The 14,420-nt window shown below is 37.2% G+C and overlaps 1 long non-coding RNA gene across 1 annotated transcript in view; it reads left to right on the plus strand.

The window, feature by feature from the left end:
- LOC140529593 (uncharacterized) overlaps positions 1-14,420 on the plus strand; it is a 63,394-nt gene that overhangs the window by 11,217 nt on the left and 37,757 nt on the right. The window lies entirely within an intron of this gene.

A 14,420-nucleotide genomic window follows, 5' to 3' on the forward strand; every position in this document is an offset into this window, starting at 1 on the left:
TCCTCAGCTGCCTTTTCACTCTGGAAGATTTCTCCACACCTGAGGCTTTCTCATTCCAAAAGATTGTTCTGCCTCTAAGACTCCATCTTCCTACTGAGGAGTTCCTTCTGGAACATTCATTTTGAAGAAATTCTCAGGCCAGCTTACTTTTCATTCCTCTCCTTACTCTGTCCCCTGACTACTTAGATTTTTGCTGCTTCTCACTATACATTTCCTTCCTAACTTTTCAAGCACACTTTTAAACATTGCCTTCCTTCGTTATAATGTAGGTTTCTTGAGACCAGGGGCTGCTTTTTTTTCTTCTTATTTGTATTTCAAGTACTTAGCACAGTGCCTGGCATATAGTAAACATTTCACAAAAGTTGACTAGAATGACTTGAATTGACTGAATGAATGATCATCATTTTATGAGTTTGTAAAAACTTAATCTTCTGACTCCCAGGCCTTGTAAACTGAGTGACATGCAATTCTGTCATGCTATGAAGGACAGAAATAATGCATCTCCTCTACCAAAACTTTGCACAGATCTGAAGACAGCAATTACCTTTCACTCTCAGTGGGTATCCATAACTATGTGACTGATATTATCTTTTGAGATAGAAGTAGTTTCAAAAGATAAAAAAAATGCTTCAGAGAACCTACATTTAAATGTTCATGGCAACGTAAAACAGACCTTTGTTATAAATATCTAGTGAACAGAGTAAAATTACTGTTTGAGTGAATAAGAAGAATTGCGTTTTATAGACCGGCAAAGTTTTATTATGCTGCATAATTATTTTCTTTGTTTGGTCCCTGCTTAGCATTTATAGGAAATATAGCTTTCATAGTCCAACTTGAGTGCCCCATGGTGACCACAGGCTTTTTTTCAACAACTTTATGAACCTTAAGCTCATTAAGTTTCATTGTTGAGAATGCAATTTCCTTATATTTAAGATGTCCTATCACTTTAAGATCGGTGGTTCTTTTTTTTAGTGTTTTCAAGTGACTACATGACCAATATAACAGAAAGCAGAGAGGTAACTATCTTTTACTTGATTAATATAATGAGCCCAATGGGAAAAATAATTTTAAAAATTATAGAATGATAAATACCTGCTTCATTTGAAAACATGCAAATTTGGACCTGGAAGAGACAGGAGATATCACCTTGGTTCATTGTGACTTTTGGCAGATGAAGAAAATCAGATCTGGGAGGTTAAAATTGTCATAAAACTGTATAACTCTTGGCAGAACAGAGCTTAGAACTCAAGTTTCTGTACTTGTAGGCCAGGGTTCTTTCCACTATATTTTCTTTACTCTGGATCACTGGCATAGCTTGTGACTGACATTTAGCAAACCAGAAACTGGTGCCATGAAGTGCCATGAAGTGTAATAAGCACTAGGGTTACTTTTTATTGTTTAGTCATTTTGATGTTATCTAAGGGTTTCAGGTTCTGAAATACAGGAGAGTATCATCTGGAATGAATTTATAGACTCAAGAATTCTTCAAGTCAAGGTGGCAAAGATTTTTATAACACCAACATGGCAGGTAGAGTTCCTTAAGGAACTGGCATTACTTAAGGAAGTTGCAACTTAGTAGGAATCGTACTAAAGCTTATATAAGAAAAGTCCTGGATTATCTGGCAAATATGCTAAGTAGGTGATAACCTGCAACCTTGGTCACAGATGTCTTTCACTACTGGAAACCAAGGGAAGGGGTTTCTTAAGGGTGTATTTTTAGTCTGTTATATCTGTAGCAAGATAGCTTTGAAAATTGATGTATATAGCTTGACCTCTGGATTGAATATGGTAACTTTGGGAATCAATACATGACAATTCTGTGGTTACAAGATAGAGGTGGATCCAAGAAGAGAATTTCTTCAGAAGTCAGCTTGTTCTTGTGATCATTTGGAAAGACAGTTTGTCTTACTGGAGCCCACTCAGGAGTTGTTGTTAGCCTTAATGTCCTTGGACTGGGGAGAAAACTGTCAGGGATATTGATTTGAAGTTAAGGAGAAATGATATTGGAATTTGGGTACAAGTACAAGCACCCAAACACCCCATTAGTTTCAGACTTGTCCAACTTTGTTACCCCATTTGGGATTTTCTTTGCAAAGATGGTAGAGTGATTTGCCATTTCCTTCTCCATGTCATTTCACAGAAAGGGAAACTGAGGTTAATAGGTTAAGTGACTTGCCCAAAGTCACACAACTAATAAGTATTTGAGGCTAGATTTGAACTCAGGTCTTCCTGACTCCAGGCCCAGAGCTCTATCTACTGCACCAAAAGAGACAGTCCATACACTCAAGGAGCTAACAATCCATATTTAAAAGCCAAACAGAGTTTTATATTTGGCCCTGGAGGTAATAGGGATAAATTGTAGATTTTTTAAATGGGGGAGAATATGGTAACCCCTACATTTTAAGATCAGTTTGCCTGGAGATGGACTGAACTTGATAGACACTTGAGACACAGAGATTAATTAGCAGTAGTCCAGATGTCAGATGATGAGGGTTTGTACTAGGGTTGGCAGTATTAGAAGAGAGAAGGGGATATATGTGAGAGATGTTTTGAAGGTAGAAACAACTGATTAGATATGGGGGTGAGAGAGGGTAAGAAGATGAAGATGATAGTTAATGTGCCTGGAAAGTTTGAAATAGGGGAAAGTTTTGTGGGAAGATAATGAGTTGTTTTGTTATGTTTTGTATTAAGATGTCTACAGCAAACTTTTTAAACTGTGAGTTGAGACCTCCATATAGGGTTGTGACCCACATTTTAAGAAGTGCTGAAGGGGTCACGATTGGAAAAAGAACCTCTACAGAACATGCAATTTAAGATGTCTAAACGGTCACTATAGATGTGAGAATATAGGCCAGGAGAGACATTAGAATTAGACAAGTGGAACTGAGCATCATCTGCAAGGAGAAGATTGTGGGAACTGATGATGGGAAATACAGTTATCTTTCCATATCTGAGGATTAGGGGCATGACACACCCTGCCGCCTCTGAACATCCCCAATCTGGAAAATCACTGGAAAAGTTTTTGGCCCTCCTTTTGTGCCAGAGAAGCTTGAATTGTTATGGTATTAAAAGATAAACCATGGCAATTTTATAGAATATTATAGATATATTTTACGTATTTTTGTGTTTCTAAACTTTTTCTGTGTCATCTGCTGGCCTTTATATGTCATATGTGGCTCCTGCAAAACTCTCAAAAGATTCCAATTTAATTTCTTATACCACAAAACAAACAAACCTTAAAAAGAACAGAATATGAAGAAGTGTCAGAGGCTACAAAGAGGTCAACGGAGATGAGTATTAAGAAAAAGTCATTAGTTTTTGAAATTGTAAGATAATCAGTAACTTTGGAAAGAGCAGTTTAAGTGGAATAATGATTGGAAACCATAGTTGAAAGAGTTAAAAAGCCAGAGGAAGAAAAAGAAGTTTATAGCTTTCTAATAGCATTTAGCCAAAAGTCAGAAGACATGCAGCACAATAACTAGCAGAGATTTAAAAAGAAGTGAGGGTATTTGTTTGTTTTGTTTGTTTTTTTGATGATGGGAAGAACATGGGCATGTTTGTAAACAGTGAGAAAACAACCAGGAAATAGGAAGCACTTGAAGACTAGTGAGAGTTCAGGATAATCTGCTGGAGAAGACAAGATGGAACAGGATCCCTATTCCATGTAGACAGTTTTGCCCTGGCAAGGAGAAAGGCCACCTCTTCATGTTAAAGAGGGGTGAAAGAAGAAATAAAGGCAGAAGGCCTCTGATGATATGAGATGAAGGGAGAAGATGAAACTCTAAATAGTCTCAGTTTTTTCAGGGTCCCCTGAGAGTGTGGGAGGGGGGAGAGTTATGGGATTTTTGAAAAGAGATAAAAATATTGGATAAATGAAATGGGAGTGAGATAGCGAATCAATTTGGGAATTGTCTTGTAGTAGAAAGGGACCAGTTCTCAAAAATAAATTCATAGTGGACTGAGTCAGCAAAATTTTGTGATTTTTCTCCAGCTTTGTTCAATATGAGGTGAGTAGGCACAAAGTCAGCTGATGGTGGGAATTGATCTTCAATAGGATCAAAGAGTGAGGTAGTAAAGAGAACAGGATAGTATATATTTGAACTTGTTCAACAAGGGATGAAGATGGGGATGGGAAGAGTATAACCTAGTTTGAGGTTGTTGACCTAGGCAAAAATGAAGGATGGACAAATTAGAGGTCACAGTGAGGACAAATAGTATTTGGAGTTGCAAGCCAAAGGCACCATGGAATGATAACAGAATATGATCAGATAAAAGAATTTTAGAATTCATGAACGTGCATATAGAAGATTTATGTGGGTGATATCAAGATCAAGGATTTGATCATCATGTGCATGGCTATAGGAAGAATGGAGAAATAGGTCATGGGAAATGATTAATTTGAGAAAATTAATTTATCAAATTGTGAGAAAATTAATTTCTCAAAAAATTTTGAGGTAAATTTATTTGAAGGAGAATTGACATATATGTTGAAGTCTTACAGTATGAAGCTAGATGAAGAAAAAGCTATGATTCTGGCATTTAACTCATTGAGGAAGAAAGGAGGTGAGGGAGACCTATGGACTACAATTCCCAGAACCTTGATTCGATAAATATAGACAAAGTAAGCCTTAAGAAGGAGAATGATGGTGAGGCATCACTAGATGTAGAACCTTGAAGTGGAAATAGGGAAAGAAGATTAAATCAGAAGTATGAGTGAAAGTATAATCAGTGTTGGAAAAAGTACAGAGCCAAGTCTCAATGAGTGCAAGAAGATGGAAGAAGCAAGCAAGAAAAAAAATTTTAAAATGAAATATAGTTTATTATTTATGGAGCAGGCATTCTAGAGAACACAGTGGAAGGGTTGGGTAGTATTAAAGCAGGAAAGTGATTTAGAGATATGGGAAGAAAGGTATGGTTAATGGGGATGGAAAATGGTGTTTAAAGAGTGTCAACTGAAGGTTCAGAATCACTGGGATAGGGTGTGATGGAATGGAAGTATATTAATGATTTGAGAATGACTTCAGATAAGTTATCATTCTTTACAGGGTGTATTGAGTCTTGGATAGAATTATCCTAGGATGCAACTGGTTGGAAAATGGTATGAGGGGAGGTCTAGCAAGCCTGATGGAACTGCAGATGTCCTGAAGGCATAATGGAAAGGTGCAAGCAAGGCAGTCCTCATAGAGCTATTGGTGGATGTAAGAGTTCCTGCCTAGAGACTGGTGAAATGGAAAAGCCAATCAAGTGCTGTAGGTATTATCATTTCATTACAAAGATGGTGGTGTTTTTGTTTTGTTCTTGTTGTTTGTTTGTTTTTCAATGCTTGGATATATCATGTAGGTTCCTGGTAACTTATATTCTGTTGATAAGTTTTTGTAAACTTGGGCCAGTTGTCAGACAATCCAATCCCATCTCATTCCATTCAGTTTATTCCAATTGCACAAGCATTTATTAAGTATAATCTGTATGGAAGACACAATGTTAGGCACTGCTGTTATAAAAAGAAAATGTAAACTATTCTGATTCAACCCATGACTCCCAGCTCTCCTTCTGCATCTTTACCCAGGGGTCTTCTTTAGTCTACCTGTTACTTTCACCTTTATGGTCTCTTCTTTTGATTGGTGAATTCATGCTTCAAAACTCCATTTGAGGAAGCATTTGTCAGCCATCTTTACTCTTATCATGGTTCAGCCCATAACTCCTCAGATTAATTCTGTTACCTTCCTCCTCTCTTCTCTTTCTTTTTTTTCTTTTTTATGTTTATTTATTTTTAGTTTTCAACATTCATTTCCACAAAATTTTGAGTTCCAAATTTCCTCTGCATCTCTCTTCTCCCCCCACCCCAAGAAGTGGTTCATTCTGATTACCCCTTCCACCAATATGCCTTCCTTTATATTATCTATTCCCCTTCCTATATCCCCATCTTCTCATTTTACTTGTAGGGCAAGATAAATTTCTATGCCCCATTACCTGTATTTCTTATTTTTCAGTTGCATGTAAAAACAATTCTCAACATTTGTTCCTAAAACTTTGAGTTTCAACTTCTCTCCCTTCCTCGCTCCCCACCCATCCCCACTGAGAAGGCAAGCAATTCAATATAGGCTATATATGTGTAGTTTTGCAAAAGACTTCCATAATAGTCATGTTGTGAAAGACTAACTATATTTCCCTCTATCCTATCCTGCTCCCCATTTATTCTGTTTTCTCTTTTGACCTTGTCCCTACCCAAGAGTGTTGACTTCTAATTACTCCCTCTTCCCATTTGACCTCCCTTCTATCATCTCTCCCTCACTTATCCCCTTCTCCCATACTTTCCCATAGTGTAAGACAGATTTTCATACCAAATTGAGTGTGCATGTTATTCCCTTCTTAAGCCAAATGTGATGAGAGTAAGCTTCACTTTTTTCCTCTTATCTCACCCTTTTCCCCTCCATTGAAAAAGCTTTTCTTGCCTCTTTTATGAGAGATAATTTGCCCTGTTCCATTTTTTCCTTTCTCCTCCCAATATATATTCCTCTCTCATCCCTTAATTTTATTTTTTTAGATATCATCTTTTCATATTCAAATCCCCTTGTGCCCTCTGTGTATATGTATATAATCCCTCCAACTGCCCAAATACTGAGAAAAGTTTCAAGTGTTAGAAATATTACCTTTCCATGTAGGAATATAAACAGTTCAACTTTAGTAAGTCCCTTATGATTTCTCTTTCCTGTTTACCTTTTCATGCTTCTCTTGATTCTTGTGTTTGAAAGTCAAATTTTTAATTCACCTCTGATATTTTCATCACGAATGCTTCAAAGTCCTCTATTTCATTGAATGACCATTTATTCCCCTGAAGTATTATACTCAGTTTTACTAGGTAGGTGATTCTTGGTTTTAATCATAGTTCCTTTGACTTCTAGAATATCCTATCCCAAGCACTTCGATTCCCTTCATATAGAAGCTGCTAGATCTTGTGTTATCCTGATTGTATTTCCACAACACTTGAATGTTTCTTTCTAGTTGCTTCCTATATTTTCTCCTTGACCTGGGATCCCTGGAATCCCTAAATTTGGTTACAAGATTCCCACGCGTTTCTCTTTTTGGATCTCTTTCAGTAGGTGATCTGTGGATTCTTTCAATATTTCTTTTACCCTCTGTTTCTAGAATATCAGGGCAGTTTTCCTTGATAATTTCATGAAAGATGATGTCTAGGCTCTTTTTTTGATCATGGTTAACAGGTAGTGACATAATTTTAAATTGTCTCTCCTGGATCTGTTTTCCAGGTCCATTGTTTTCCAATGAGATATTTCACATTATCTTCCATTTTTTCATTCTTTTGGTTTTGTTTTGTAATTTCTTGGTTTCTCATGAAGTCATTAACTTCCATCTGCTCCATTCTAATTTTTAAAGAAAATATTCTTTAGTGAGCTTTTGAACCACCTTTTTCATTTGACTAATTCTGTTTTTTAAAGCATTCTTCTCCTCATTGACTTTTTGGACCTCTTTTGCCAATTGAGTTAGCCTAGTTTTAAAGGTGTTATTTTCTTCAGCATTTTTTAGGTTTCCTTTAGCAAGCTCTTGGCTCACTTTTTATGATTTTCTTCCATTGCTCTCATTTCTCTTCCCAATTTTTCCTCTCTTTCTCTTACTTGAATGTCAAAATCCTTTTTGAGCTCTTCCATGGCCTAAGACCATTGCATATTTATTTTGGAAGTTTTGGATGCAGAAGCCTTGACTTTTACATCTTCCTGTGATGGTATGTATTGTTATTCCTCATTAGAAAGGATGGAATAAAATATCTGTTCACCAAAAAAGTAGCCTTCTATAGTGTTATTTTTTCCCCTTTTTTGGACATTTTCCCAGTCAATTACTTGACTTTTGAGTCCTTTGTCAATTGGAGGCTTTACTCTGTGGACCTGTAAGTTCTCAGTTCCTCCAAGGTGGCAAAATCAAGAAAGAGGAGTTTACTCCTGTCCTGGCCTGTGCTCTGGTATGGGAGCTACCACTAGCTTTTCTGCCCAGGATTGGCGAGTAGAATTCCCTCTTCAGTGCTTACACCAACTCTACCAGCCAGTGCTCCTCCTCACCCCAGGGCCACTACTGAGGGCTGAGACACAGATCAGCTGTCTAGTTCCCCCAGGGTCTTTAAGCTGAGGGCTCCAAAAATGGCTGCTGCCACTGTATTAACTGCTGCTGGCGGGGCCAAACCATATTTCCTTCTCACCCAGGAGAAAGAGCTTTCTCATTGACCTTTGAAGCTGTGTCTGGTATTTGTGGGTAGAGCAATCTGGGAACTGCTACTGCTGCTGCTGCCTGTGGCACCCTGGAGCCTGCTCCAGTCCTGTGTATGCTGTGCCAGGCAACCAAGCCTGGGCTGGGCTCCGTGGGCTGCTCTCTATTCCGAGACTGGTGTGACAGATCTTTACTGTCGGCTTTCCAGGTTGCCTTGAACTGGAAATCTCTTTCACTCTGTCATTTTGTGGCTTCTGCTGCTCTAGAATTTGTTTAGAGTAATTTTTTACAAGCATTTTTACAAGCATTTTATCCTTTATTCTCTTTCTTGCTCTAAGTTTTTAAGCTTTATGTGTTGTCTTCTCCCATTTGAATGTAAGTCCTTTGAGCATAGGGATGGTCCTGTTCTTTGCTTGTATTTGTATTTCCAGTACTTAGAAAATTCTTGCATTTTAAATGCTCTATGTTTTTTTTTCCCTTGACTACTGTAATAGTTTTCCATTTTCTTCTCTGCTTGTTTTAGAGGTGAGAAAATGAGGCAAACAAGGTTAAAAGACTTGCCCAGGGTTATATTTGAACTTAGGATGACAAATCTTTCTGACTCTAGGCCCAGCTTTCTATTCCCTGTGCCACCAACTGCCCATCATTTAGGTATATATATATATATATATATATATATATATATATATATATATACATACATATATATATATATATGTATGTATATATATACATATAATTATATTATATGTATTATATATAATACATAACATATATTATAATATTATAATTATATATATATATTTCAGTGATAGATTCCTAAACTCTGTTTTAAAGAATTCAAGCATTCTAGCTTCCCTTTAAGAAACAAGCAGTTAGAGATAGATTTTATTCATTGTAGTATGTTAAATCATTTAAAAATGATTTTACTGGGGTTTAAATCACCAAAAGATCAAACATGTAATGCATTTTAGTCATGGGCATTTTAGATCTTGAATAAGGCAAGCAAAGCACTAGAAATTTCCTTAAGGTATACTGTAAGGGATGTTAATGAGTTAATATGCATAGGAGGTGAACACATGTATTCTTTTAACTGCAAAAGAGCCAAGCAAGTAATAACCATAAGGTTTCCAGATGATAGCAAAACAGCATTTGAAAATGCATGCCTTAAGCTCTTGCTAAACAGAAAGATTGGGAATGATTCAAATAATATGCAGTTTAATGAAGAGTGCAATTAATTGAAATAATATACACTCAAGGCTGTGGCTAAGTAGTCACTGCAGTAAATGTAGATTTTAAAATAGTTCAGGATTTTGGGAGGTCTGTAGATCATAAGATACTATAACTTTCCAAAGTGATTTGGTACATGGAGAAAATTTTCACTTATGCAAATTTCAGAAAATCTGAGAGTACTGTTATTGCTACTTGTGGCCTCTTGCTCAGGAATGACAATTGACCTCCAATGTATATCAGCTTCCCTTTATTGTAAGTTATATGAAAGAGAAAAAGGGACAGTAGATTCTCTTGTGAGACAAGGACCTATTTCTATTCCATTTCTAGATAACAGCATTTATCTTATAACCGCCAACACTGGAACAGTTTATGTCCTAAAATTTCATTTTAAAGTCAGTGGTTTGAAACTTGAAACACATTTTCCCACAGAAATAATACGTGGCATATGATGCTTTGGTTCTATGATTGGCCTGTAAAGTGTATTTGATCCAAATAGAGCAAATTCCTATAAAATTGTACGATAGTTACATATTTTTACATAGGTAATGATGTCCACACAGACACACACACACATACATATGTATGTATTTGGCATTCTAACTTGGATTATCAGAAACACATCTCTCCCAGAACTGAACAATGAGACTAGGTTCTCCTCCAAGGATCAGGCTCTAGTGTTTCTCAAAGCTTGAGACAAGACACACAAGCACTGAGAAGATAGTGTAGAGGCCTCATGAGAAGCAGAGATAATTTGTGCTTTCAGGATAAATTTTATGGAATAAAATAAGAACACATTATACAGTCTTAGAACTCCATTAGTTCTTCAGATAATTGTCACATGTAAAATCTTGAAGATGAACCATGTGAAAAGGCTAAGTAAATTCCAAGAAAGGCTATGTTGACATTTTCTTGTTGAAAAAAGGATCAGCCTGCTTCTGTATTATCCACATTGGGCACTGTATTTAGAAACAAAGTGCTGTAACCTGACAAATGTCTTCAATGCTGTTCAGCTTTATCACTGCAAATCCTTTTGCAGGTTTTTGCTTGCCATCATTAGAAGCAATTTAAGGGATCTGAAAGGAATGTTTTCATTGAACTCTGGAGCAATTTTAGAGTGTGTCTGTATGACCTCAATGCTAAATTCTGGAAAAGTAAGAAAAGTTTAGGGAAAGTCAAAGCCAGAAATCCACACTGATTATATTCATATAACTAAACAGGTGTTCAAAATTATGCAATTTATAGGCATTTTGAATTCTTAGAAATCCCTTTGAAAGAGACCAATTAAAGAAGATTAAAAAAAATTAAAACAGAAAACAATAGTAAGCTAGTTTAATTATAAAAAATTTAATATTCTGGATTTATTTACAGTGGTGCAGAAATTCCTACCTTAACTTTTAATTCCTTTAAAAAAATTCTGGGCAGGGTAGGGGGAGGGCACAGACCTAAGAGGGCAGAGTAAAAGCTGGGATGCAGTTGAGTTCTCCCCAATATCCATTCAAATACCTGTAAAAATGACTCTAAAAAAATTCCAGAGTAGAAGAACCCACAAAATGACAGGGTGAAACAAATTTCCACTCCAAGACAACCTGGAAGGTTGACAGAAAAGGTCTATTGCACCAGTCTGAGAGAAGAGCACAGTTGAAAGTGGGCCACATCAGTGCAGATGGGGCCAGAACAATACTCAGGGGACTGAATTACTGGCAACTGTGGTGGTTTCCAGTCTTTTCAGTCCACAAACACCAGAGATACTTTGAAGGTCAGTAGAAAAGGTCTTTTGGACATGAGTGAGAGGGGAGCATGGTTTAGTCTCATTTCCTGGGCAACAACAGCTGCTTCCAGAGCTTTCAGCTCACAGATGGTGGGGGGAACAAGCAGCTGATCTGAGGGAGAATGCAGGAATCTCTGTTGGTTCTGAGGCAGGATTCTCTTACTTTGATTGTGCTTGGATCTGAGTCACTGTCCTGAGTGGCTGTCCTCAGGCAAGGAGGAGTGCTGGTCTAGCAGAGCTTGTGACCACAGTGTAGAGGAAATCCTCTTCACAGTTCCAAGGAAGAAAAGAGTGCTTGTGGTTATGCACAGAGCAGAGCACAGACCAGGAGAGGTGTAAACATCTCTCCTTTGACCATACAACCTTGGAGGAACTGAAAATTTATAGTCCTTAGAAATATCTCTGAAAACAGCTCTTCAAAATCCCTGAAGCCTGGGACAATATACCTTCCACACTGGAAGCAGAGTCCTACCTTAACAAAAAGGTAAATAGTCAATTGACTGGCAGAAAGACCAGCAGCAAAAAAACAAAAACAAAAACAAACAAACAAACAAAAAAACAGACTATGGCATCTTACTTTGGTGACAAGGAAGGTCAAAAGCAGATAACCAGAAGACAACAAAGTCAAAGTTCCTACATACAAGACCTCCAAGAAAAATTGGTCTTAGGACATGGGAGAGTTCAAAAAGGATTTTGAAAACCAAGTAAGGCAAGCAGAGGAAAAAGTGGGAAGAAAAATGAGAGTCATGCAAGAAAGTCATGAAAAACAAGTCAACAGCTTACTAAAGGAGCCCCCCAAAAAAATACTGAAGAAAATAACAGCTTAAAAAATAGAATAACCCAAATGGCAAAAAGAGGTCCAAAATGACAGTGAGGAGAAGAATGCCTTATAAAGCAGAATTGATCAAATGGAAAAGGAGGTTCAAAAGCTCACTACAGAAAATAATTCCTTCAAAATTAGGATGGAGCACATGGAAACTAAGGACTCTGTGAGAAATCAAGAAATTATAAAAGAAAACCAAAAGAAAGAAAAAAAAAAGACAATTTGAAATATTGTTGGGATTGGAAGCTCAATTCCGTGTGGACAGTCTCGGGCTGGTAAAAGTGGGACTTCTAAATCTTAGAGTCTTACGAGGCCCTCCATGAACAGCAGGGATTCGAGAAGGTCAGACTGAGCTAGCTCGGCTAGCTCGGGTATTTCCGCCTCTCCCCGGGAGATACGTGATGGGTGGAGTCTCCCTGCCCTCAAGGTCGTCCCGGATCTGGGCACACTATTGTTATCTAACAGCACGGTATTTAGATGCAAACTGTGTGGCTGAAGGTTAAGTAGGATTGAGGAAGCCTGAAAGCTCTCTTAGCACGTGAGGAGCCAAGAGGACAGTAGGCTCCGCTTTCTTCTTTCCTCTCTCCCCTCCCCCTCTCTCCCCGCTTGTACTTCTACTTCCAATCCCTTAAGATCTTAGCCTCCTTAGGAAATCTCCCCCTCTTCCTCCTAAGGAAGATCTCCCTGCACTTGTAACCTAGACCCTGAAATAAAGCTCAACCCTTGTTCGACTCTGGAATGTCCTTTCTCTCATATGAGCATCCGGTTTTGGCCAACCGAAGACCTCGGAGGTGAGGTAAGAAGACTCGGGTAGCCCACACAGGCCTCTAGGCCTGGCAAAATATCTCCTTGTAAAAACAACTGACCTGGAAAATAGATCCGGGAGAGAGAATTTAAAAATTATTGGAGTATCTGGAAACCAGGATAAAAATAAAGAGTCTGGACATCATTTATCAAAGAATTATCAAGGAAAACTGCTCTGATGTTGTGGAACCAGAGGGTAAAATAGAAATTGAAGGATTCCATTAATCACCTCTTGAAAGAGATCCTAAAAGGAAATCTCCTAGGAATATTATAGTCAAATTCCAGAGTTCCAAGATTCAGGAGAAAATATTGTAAGTAGCCAGAAAGAAACAATTCAAGTATTGTGGAAACATAATCATGATAACACAAGATTTAGCAGCTTTTACATTAAGGGATCAGAGGACTTGGAACAGGATATTCTAGAGGTCTAAGGAGCTGGGATTTAAACAAAAAATCACCTACCCTGAAAAAGTGAGCATAATCCTTCAGGGGAAAGGATGGATATTCAATGAAATAGAGGACTTACAGCATTTTTGATGAAAGAACCAGAGCTGAATAGAAAATTTGACTTTCACATACAAAAATTAAGAGAATCATTAAAAAGTAAACCCATTGATCCTTTTCCTTGCATTGTGGTTTTTCAAATCCTGGACCTCTGTTCTATCCCAGATTTCTAAAACTCATATTCTCTCATTCCAAATATTTCACATGCCATACCTTCAAATAGCATGTTTTTCAGGTGAAATCATCTTTGAATCTGAAATCCAGAAATGAAAGCTGTAGTCCAGAGTTTACAAAGAATAGCAAAGATAGTACTTGAATCAACATCTTCTTACCCCTAGGCCACAGAGCTATCCTTCAGGTTTTCTTTTTAGCATGGTTCCTTGCCTAAAAAGAAAAAGAAAAGAAAGCATAATGATACCCAGGGAAAACACCTTTTGTTCCATAATCAAACTTTTGGTGTTTTTTGATTCCTTTTTTATTTGTTTGTTTTAGCCAACTGTTAGCCTAGACTACTGTCACTTTCTTTTGCCTCTAGTAATTCCCCAGATTTTTGGTCATTGTCAATTTCTAATGACCATCATGTTTGAAATCTATAATACGTATGACTTTCTTTATTCCTGATTCTTTATATAGTTCTAAATAAGATTCCTGATTGATTCCATGGCTAAAGAATATTCTGCAGTGATAGGAGAGATAAATGAATTAATGAGAAAGATGTATTTCTCTGCTTCCTTTAAAGTTCCTTCCTCCTAAACTTCCATTTTTCCTGGTACCTTCTTTCCTTTTTAATGTTCAGCTATTCAGTTTTTTTTATTACAAATCTTTTGTCCTCTGTACTATCTTTCCTACTTCTACTTTTCATTCTTCTAACCAAATATCACCTTTTCATCTTTCCCCCAAGATATTTTAGACTCTAGCAAAGCACTCTATATTTATGATTCAAAGAGAAAGATTTCTCTGAAAAAATATACTCGTAGTTACGAAAGATAAAATATGAGATATAAACTTGCTAACATCACAACTTGTATTTCTTGAGAAATCATTCAGAATATGAGTAGTTCAAAATTGAGTTTC

The sequence above is a fragment of the Notamacropus eugenii genome, chromosome 2 (assembly GCF_028372415.1).
Source record: "Notamacropus eugenii isolate mMacEug1 chromosome 2, mMacEug1.pri_v2, whole genome shotgun sequence".
NCBI lineage: Eukaryota > Metazoa > Chordata > Mammalia > Diprotodontia > Macropodidae > Notamacropus > Notamacropus eugenii.